Consider the following 10,682-nt stretch of genomic DNA (forward strand, 5'->3'; position numbering starts at 1 on the left):
ACCAAACGCTTCTTTGTAGAGGATTTTTTGTGTGTGTAAATTTCCTTCTAATGCTTTGGTTGCTTTGACATAACCAAAACTCTTATGGTCAATATTGATATCCCTCTTGAAAGTGCAACATATAGTTGATCGTGCAAGAAAATATATTTCGATAAATATAGTCCAATATTTAGGATGTTTGTCATTATGTTTTATTTATTATAATTGCAACATATAAATATACCAAAAATTATTTTCTCACAAATTTAAAAGGATATTCTTTAGTTTCGGAAGATGAAAGTTGAATTCGGGGATAAAAATATACGCAGAAGCACATTGACCAATATCATAATTTTTGCATGTATGACGTTATTATCAAAACTTCTATATACCATCTATGTGCTATTACATAAGCTATTCGGCAGAGCTAAATTTTTCAGTAGCATGACGGGCATATATTTTTTCAAAATCAATCTATATGCAAGATCAATTTTAACTTAATCTATTATATATACGGTGACACTAACATGCGTAAGAAAAAATAAACTTGACAATAAACATGTGTAGTAGAAGGCCATTTGGTATTAAAGTAGTTTAAGTATTCTTCTTGGTAATAATTATTGGTACCATCTTCTATTGAGTCAGAAACTGAAAAATATTTTATTTTTACCATAAAATTTCGCAATCAACCTTTTATTTAGTTTATCAACATATTCATTTATGCTAGCTAAGATATCTTTTTAATTTCTATCCTACAATTTGCACAAATTGCGTTTTAATATAATGATAGAAATATTTTCATTATTAAATGCACTATTACTGCCATTGGGATTGATAATCAAGTGTTGAAGAATTAAATCATCTTTTATTAGTTGCTCTCTTTGTTTCCAACACGAAGCAAGAACTCACTAAATACTGGATCTGTTCTTACTTTATAATTTTTTGTCAGTTGAATTTTTTTTCTTTTGAGTTCATAAGTAGGGTTGTGCATCGGTCGGATCGGATTTATCATATTTTGGATTGTAAATTCGGATTTTGAATTTTATAAAATGCAATCGGAATCCAATCCGAATTAAATTAGATCGAATCGAATTTTAAAGTTTGGACCGAATAAATATTTCAAATTTTTGGATCGGATTGTATGCCTTGTTATGACTACTAACAATCTAATCAGCTACAATATTTTTTTAAGGCTATTGCTATTCACCATTCTATTAAATTGAAAGGAATCAAATATTTTTCATAGCAATAGAAAAAACAAAAGTTTCATAGCAAAATAAAATAAGCTGAAATTCTGAACAAATATCTAATAAAGAAGAGGCGTCGTTGTTTGTTGATAGGAAAGAGAGACTGAGAATGAGATATACAAAGGTAAGACTGCAGACAGAGCAATCTGAAGAGAAGCTAGAGAGAGACTTCGATATAAACTAAGAAAAGAAGAGTTTAAAGAGAGGCGAATGAAATGAGAAGACTTAACCCTAAAATGTAAGTCTAATATTTATATATGTCCATATAATTCGTATTTCGGATTGGATTGGATTAAGATTATACCAATCCGAATCCGATCGGAATATCAGAACTTTTAAAAAGCCTAACCCATGTCCGATCGAATATTCGAAATTTGAAAATCCGAATAGGGTGGATCGGTTCAAATTCTCGAATATCTAATCCAAATGCACAACCCTAGCCATAAGTATAATTTTGGCAAGCTAGTTTTTACCGTCTCTGCTTTCGTCGAGTTTGGAACTATTTGTAGTACTTGACAGAAATCACCTTCCAAACTATTAATTTTTCGCGAACGATTCATTGATATTCAATATATCTCCAAAACTCCTAGCAATTATTTTGATCATTTGACACTTAGCCATAAGCACTTCATCCCATATTATCAATTTTGCTTTTCTTATAAATTTAGCACCATTGTTCTGCTTTGATATATTTGTGATGGTTATTTTAGTTATTTGAAGAGGTATATCAAATCTAAAGTGAGTGGCCTCATAATAAAATCGTTGCTAGTACACCATTTGTTATTATTGCTAACAATATCATGCATTTTGATTTGACATTTGCAAGTAATGCATGAAATAGAAATATTATTTCGATTTCGCCGGAGACATCTACAAAGGATAATCCCGCGATACCATAGTAGTCTCTTTAAAATATAGTCTTGAAAACTTGTTCTTGTTCAGGATTTAGCTTTGATTGTGCTTTAATAGATAGTTGTATGGCCGCTTGATTCTTAATACGATACTAACTTTTTTTACTTTGTGATTTGATTTTTTCAGATCTCTAACGCTCTTTTTATGTAATGAATTTATGTACCCTAAGATCTTTTTTTAATTTTAAAAATATTTTTACGCATATGATGAATTTAAAAATTAATTGAATTGGATTCTCTTGCTAAACAATTGCTTGAAAGATATAATTATTTGTTCTTAATATAAAAATAATTTTTTTATGTTAACTTAGATTCTTACTATTAGTTCATCTCTTATTTTGAAGATTTAATCTTAATTATAAGTTTATCCACCAAAAAATTTATTTTCAAGGAGTAAAAAGATCGATCTGACATACTATTTTTAGATCTGTATATTTGTAGAATGATTAGTGATTTTGACTCTTACCAACCATTTTTCATTCTCTTTCTCACACATTTATAATCTTAAATATTTTCTTAGGTGTTATTTAATAATTAGGTATATTTTTCAATATTATACAAAAAAATAATTAAAAACTATATTATTTGAGTAGAAAAATAGTTCAAATATAATATAAAAATATACTATGGGGATATTTTTTCTCAATTTTAATGCTTTATGTAATCTATTTAATGTTACTTTTATTTTTTCTTGGTATTGGATATTATGGAGTGGTAATGTATTGCAAATACGGAGATTCTTATGAAATTTATTTTATTAAACTTTCCTATATATTTTTAATAAGAATTTAATAGATAAAATTTTATTAATTTTAAAATCTTAAATATTAAAAAAAAATAACATAGAAGGTCTTGTAGTCCCCAAAAAATAAAAAGGTCATTTTAGTTATGTCATTTATCTATGAGTTCTTCTATTTAATATTTTAAGACTATTTTGGTCGATTAATATTGTATTTCTATTTTTTTAATAATATAGGCTCTCCCTTTTCTAAATGAATTTGGCCAATATAATACATTCTCAAATTAAATTAGTAATAGGATAATATAATATATTTTCAAATTAAATTAGTAATTGAAATTTTTAAGAAGTATATCCTAAAAGTAACTAAAAGTAATAGGATTACATGACTAAAAATATGTTTGTAATCATGTATGATTCCTAATGTATAGTATTATGTCCTAAAACTAATAGGATTATATAAGGCTAATATTTAGAATTCCGCTTATGCCCTTTTATTGTTAGTTATTATGCTTAATATTATAAGATTATTTTTGTAAACCAACATTGTATTCATATGTATTCATACTTTTATAATAATATAGATAGATATAGATATAAATATAGACTAGTATCTATGAACGTGCGTTGCACGTTAATGATTACACGTAGATATTCAGTCTGTTTAATAATTACACATAGATATTCAGTCAATAGTCAACATTTCACCTTGAAAATTTATTTTTTATAATAATAATAATAATAATAATAATAATAATAATAATAATAATAATAATAATAATAATAATAATAATACAATTGCATGCAGATATGTGCCAGATAGTACGAACCGCATATCGGAAGTAATAAACCTTAAATTGCATATATATTCTAAATTTTTACTCAAATGTATACGGGATTTAATAATCGATTTCGTAATATAAAAGAAAAAATATATTATACAAACCAAACTAATTTGTTAATAAAGTTTTGACACAATCAAAGTTGTGCGATTAAAATTGTAAAGTCACTTACAAAATAGAACAATATTAATGTTTTTGTGATGCAATGATATACTTTAGTTCAAGTATCTGAAAGTCATATCATAATATTACTGATAATATATTTATTTAGTATATATCTTTTGTATTTATCTTATGATAGATCAGTCCTATTCTTGTGCTTGTTTGTATTATAAATATCCTAATGTAATTGTACTTTGTACTTATCAAGCATAACGTTGTTTCATGGTATCAGGAGCTTAGGTCTCTTTCTTCTCGATGACTTCTTCTTCCTCCTCAATTTCCACAACTTCATCTCCAATCAAAACAATTTCATCACCAATCAAAACTGATCATTCTTCTCTGTCTCCCTCGTCCAACACTGCTATTTCTTTGTCTAACATCAAAAACTTAATTCCTAATGTACTAGACTACACTAATTACATGTTATGGCGGGAACTCTTTTTGCCGGTTTTCAAGGGTCATAGTGTTTAAGGCTTCATTAATGAAAGTTTTCCTTGTCCACCCTCTACCATTATTACAGAAGATGGTGGCTCCATTCTCAATCCTGCTTTCCAACAATGGGTTCAACTTGATTTCATTGTCTTGTCCTGGATTCAAGCAACCATTTCTCAAGAAATCCTTCAAGCTATTCTTCGTCCCAATCATTCTCTAACTTCTAGAGAAGCTTGGCTTGAAATTGAGAGTCTATTCCTTGACCAAGTTAGTTCTCGAACTCTTCAACTCAAGGTTCAATTTCATAACCTTAAGAAAGGTGATCTTTTAATCAATGACTATGTGCATCGGCTTAAAACAATTGCAGATTCTTTGAACTCCGTTGGTAATCTGATTTCAGAAATGGATCTTGTTCTTCAAATTTTGTCTGGCCTTCCTTCTGATTACATGCCAGTTAGTACTTCCATTTCTACTAGAATCCCACTCCCATCTCTTACAGCGACACGTTCTCTGCTCTTTTTGCATAAGGCTCAATTGTCTAATTTCTTTGCCACTAATCCTGACTTATCTGTTACTGCTTTTGTTGCAAAGCAACATTCTACTCCTCATGGTCGTGGTAGGAACAACAATGGGGGTCGGAACTCAAATGGTGATCGTGGTAGGGGTCGTAGCAATCCTGGGTTTTATAAGAATTTTTCTACCCCTTCTCCAAATCTCTCTCCTTGCCCTCGATATCCATCCATTCTCGGGCATGCTCCTTATTCTTCTTTTCCCTCTTCCCACATGCATGCTACTGTCCAATGTCAACTTTGTTTTTAATATAATTATTCAGCTCGTGAATGTCCATCTCTTGGTCCTAAAGCATTATATCTTCAATCATCTCCAACTCATTCTTATGCCATGCCTAGCGATGCACACTGGTATGTTGATATTGGGGCCTCCTCTCACATGACCCCAAATCCTGGTAATGTATCCTCGGTTCTCCCTTACAATGGTACTGATCGAGTTGTTGTAGGCAATGGTACTCGATTTCCCATTTCATACACTGGTCATGGTACTATATTTACTCCTTCTACCCTTTTTTCTCTTAAAAATATTCTTATTGTTCCTAATCTCTCAAGTAGTTTGTTGAGTGTTCGTAAATTTACTACTAATAATAATTGCACCATTGAATTTGATCATTTTGGTTTCTTTTTTAAGGATCTAAAGACCAAAAAAATTCTTCTACGGTGCAATAGCCAAGGCCCTCTTTATTCATTGTCTTCCTTGTCTTATGGTGCGGTTCATCGAGCTTTTGCAGCAGTGCGACGTTCTCCAAATCTTTGGCATCAACGACTAGGCCATCCAAGCTTTGCCATTCTTGCTAAATTAATTAGAGAAAATAAAGTTTCTTGTAGTTTTTTCAAACAATTAGATCTCTTATGTAATGCTTGCCAGCTTGGCAAGCACAATAAATTACCTTTTGTGGAATCTCAATCATTTACAACTTCCCCATTTGAGTTGATATATAGTGATACATGGACATCTCCCGTAGCATCTTTTATAGGCTTCCGTTATTATATTCTCTTTCTTGATGATTATTCAAAATTTTTATGGGTTTTTCCTTTAAAACGTAAATCAGAAGCTTTTTCAAAATTTGAATCATTTTATTCTTATGTTTCAACTCAATTTTCCACAAAAATAAAATCTTTGCAATGTGATGGCGGTGCTAGATATGTTAAACTTTCTTTGTTTCGTGCTTTTCTTGACAAAAATGGAATATCATTGCGTATCTCATGTCCATATACGCATCAATAAAATGGCAAGGCTGAACGGATGCATCGCACTGTTGCAAATATGATATGTACCCTTCTATTTCAAGCCTCTCTTCCTCCTAAATTTTGGGTTGAAGCTCTTCAAACTGCTATTTATCTCTTGAATATACTTCTCTCTTCTAAACTTCAATTTAAAACTCCATTTGAAGTTCTCTGTGGCAAGCCTGCTACCTATGATCATTTATGTGTATTTGGATGCTCATGTTATCTGAATCTTAGTGATTACTCTTGTAACAAGTTAAGTCCTCGTTCTAAACATTGTATTTTTCTTGATTATCCGTTAAATTATAAAGGATTTTGGTGTCTTGATCCATTAACAAATAAAGTTTACATTTCTCGACATGTTCGATTTGACGAGGAATCCTTTCCGTATCTTACTCTTTTACAACCAACTTCTTCTTCTTGTATTTCAAATATTTTATTCAAATCTACAACAGAGTTTACCTTCCAACCTCTGCTACCTACTGTATCTCATTCGATCTCTTCACCCCCTAGGACTCTCCGTTTATCTCATACGCAAAATACTCCAACTTCTAATCAAATTCCTAGTTTAACTCCAACTAATCTTCTTTACAATATTTTTCCTACTTCTAATCAGACTCCTACTGTATCTCCTACTAAGGCGAGGTATTGTAAACACTATGGATTCCAACACAAAGGATCACAACAATAAAAGGATCTAAACAGTTAATACACTTGAACTGTTAATAACAAGTAAACACAGCAAACAGAAAGTGCACGACATCACCCTTCGTGCTTTAACACTCTCTCACCATAACAATACACGGCATCACCCTTCGTGCTTTAACACTCTCTCACCAAAATAATACACGGCATCACCCTTCGTGCTTTACACTCTTCCTCACCCAAGCAACAAACACAAGGCAAGTCGGGTAAGGGAATCTATAACATCGAAATAAAATCAAGTAATAACGGAAAATCAGTAAATAAACGTACATGACAACATAACTCAATTAGAATGAGGAAAAATCAAGTACAAGTGCACGACATCACCCTTCGTGCTTTTACTCTCTTTCCTCACAATATAATCAATTGATATCAGTATGGAATGACACATCGTACGGCACGACATCACCCTTCGTGCTTTACACTCTTTCCTCACCATATCAAACAATACACGACATCACCATTCGTGCTTTATCACTCTTCCTCACCCAAACAACAATCGCAGATAAGGGTAAAGGAAGTAAACTGGATAATAATCGGGATTCCAATAAGGGCACAACAATTAACAATAAAATTCCTGGCAAGGAATATATCAATAATTTCACAATTATCTCGGCAAGGGAATAATTCAATAATTCTTTCTCTTTCTTTCATTTCTTACTTAGTAATTCATTTTATAACTTGAGCCAACGCTCCTCAAATATTAAATATCACCATTTCTTTCACATGCCCTTCACAACATATAAAAGTCATCATTTAATCATGGAAGATATAACAAAATTCGAATATTCACGATATAAGGACTCACGGTCATGCTAGACACTAACGTATAGATACTCGTCACCATGCCTATACGTCGTACTCGACAAATAGCAAGTAGCAATTAAGACTCAACTCCTATTCCCTCAAGCTAAGGTTAGACCAAACACTTACCTCGCTTTGCTACCAATTCAAAATTTCAACAAGCCTTCGCCTCGCGAATTCGTCCGAAGCTTCAAATCTAGTCATAAACAATTCGATTAAGTCAATAAAAATTATAGGAATTAATTCCATATGAAATTCTACATTTTCCACTAAAAATCCGAAATTGCACTAAAAATTAGCCCGTGGGGCCCACATCTCGAAATCCGAAAAACATTATGGAATACGAAATCTCATCCAACCACGAGTCCAACCATACCAATTTTACCAAAATCCGACATCAACTCGACCCTCAAATCTTCAAGTTAAACTAAGAGGGTTTTCAAGATTTTTTTCCAACTAAAATCACCAATTAAATGCCAAAACTAGTAATAGATTCGGGTAATCTAACCAAAATTAAGTTAAGAAAAGTATAAACAAAGTTTATGGATAATCCAAATAAAATAAATAGAAAAAGAAAAAGAAGTACTTAATTACCTCCATTTCTAGAATTTCTTAATCATTAGAGAGACAATATCTTCTTCTTTATTTAGTTTTTTTTAACAAAGTAATAACGAAGAAAAATAAAAGTAAAAACATACCAAATATATATATATTTTATATTTTGAAATTAAAAAAAATAGTATTGAAAAATCAAAAAAAGTTCATGCGATGCAAATTTTCACATAAGCTTTGATCATTCTCTTTCGAAACTTTAAGTTAAGAGAATATAGTCACCTTTTTTAAACAAACCAAAAAAGAAAAAGAGTACTCTTCATTACGAGAATCCCGTTATCTTTTCTTATTCTATAAAAATAATATGTCGATGAATATCACATCATATTAATTTATTATTATTTGTTTTGCAAGAAATTGATTTGAGTTATGGCAGGGATAAAATTATGCAGACTATCCGGATTTGTGATGAAAAGAGTTGATCAACATAAAAATCTAATTGGATAGTTAAAATATTTTATGTTGTTCTGTGCAAAGCATTATGTGACTTGTGTAATGTACGTGTCCTATTCAAATTCGTACTTTGTCTAACTGTAAAGTAACTCTAATTCAATTACTATGGATATGAATTCATTATTAATTAGCTTGGTTTATGCTGAAGTTGCTTACCACATTTGGATGGAAAGAAACGGATGTATATTTGAACAAAAAAGCAGAGTATGAGAGCAGATTACAAAAGAAATAGCCTATGTTGTTAGTGTTAGAGTTACTCCTAGAAATAAGTCGTTTGTTCGTAGAGTTATATGGTCACTCAACTTTCTCAAATTATCTCCTAAAGTCACTTTTATTTCGTTTGTAACAATAAAGTCACTGAACTATGCCTATTGCACTCAGAAGATCACTCAACTAGATTTTTCAAACTTTAAATTGCCAAATACCTACTTTACCTCTAAATTATAAATATTTATCTTCTTTTATTTTTTTTTTAACTTTTTAATATTATGATTTTCCCTTTTTAATTTATATTATGGACTTACCTATAGAATAAATAAATATTATTTATAAATTTAAAAAATAAAAAGTGTTTAAGCATCTATAATCTATAATGTTGGAATAACAAAATAATGAACATAGTAAAATTAATTAGAATAATTTGTTCGTAATAATAGTTTTAGTATTAACAACAAAAATTTAAAATTTTATTTACACAATTCAGAATGAAAGAAAATAAATGTTGTAAAATATATATTCCATGCATGTAATATAAAAATAATTATTTAAATAAAAATATTTTTATAATATACATATATATTCTTGAAAATTATGCTCAATTATATTATATATATTTCATGCACGATTTAACATAGTATATTTTACACTATACGGATAGTCCCCCTACTTTCCGGTGACATAACTTTGTGTCGTCGGAAAGTTGATAAAAACATAATAATATAATAGAGCATAATTTTCAAGAATATATAATGTATATTATAAAAATATCTTTATTTAAATAATTATTTTTGTATTACATGCATGGAATATATATTTTACAACCTTTATTTCCTTTCATTCTGAATTGTGTAAATAAATTTTTGAAGTTTTGTTGTTAATACTAAAATTATTATTACTAACAAATTATTCTAATTAACTTTTTTTTACTAAGCTCGTTATTTTGTTATTCCAGCATTATACATGCTTAAATACTTTTTATTTTTTAATTTATAAATAATATTTATTTATTCTATAGATAAGTCCATAATATAAATTAAAAATAAAAAATCATAATATTAAAAAGTTTAAAAAAATAAAAAGAATATAAATGTTTATAATTTAGAGGGTAAAATATGTATTTGACAATCCAAAATTTGGGAAATCTAGTTGAGTGGCTTTCTGAGTGCAATATGCATAGTTCAGTGACTTTGTTGTTACAAACAAAAGTAAAGTGACTTTAGGAGATAATTTGGGATAGTTGAGTGACCATTTGAGTAATGGATTCCTTATATTTCTAAGTAGTAGAGTATGAAATATATATGGATAGATAGCAGGCTATGTTAGCTATGTTATAGTTTTGTAATTACTACTTGGTGATTAATAAAATAAGTTAGTTACCAAAATGAATGATTAGATAAAAATCAATACTTTATATTACATCTTATTTGTTCGGAAAGTTTCTGTTGATTTTCACATTCTATATGTACATCTTAATGTATTTTGCTTCTATCACAGAGTCAATCTATTCTTTGTTTTAATTTTTTTTGGTGCAAAGTATTTTTAACCAATCATCACACATAATACATAGATAATAATATTTCACAACAATTTGCTTTTTATTTGAATATAAATTGAATTATGCATTTGGGGATAATTGATGATAGAAGAGAAACTAATCGTGAAAATAAACCAATCAAAGAAATATTTTGTTAAAATTCGATCTATAGAATACTTGGACGAACTTGTTCTAAAAAGCCTAATCTAACATGCTTTGGTTTGATTTGAGAATAAAAGTAAATAAA

The sequence above is a fragment of the Nicotiana sylvestris genome, chromosome 12 (genome assembly GCF_000393655.2).
Source record: "Nicotiana sylvestris chromosome 12, ASM39365v2, whole genome shotgun sequence".
NCBI lineage: Eukaryota > Viridiplantae > Streptophyta > Magnoliopsida > Solanales > Solanaceae > Nicotiana > Nicotiana sylvestris.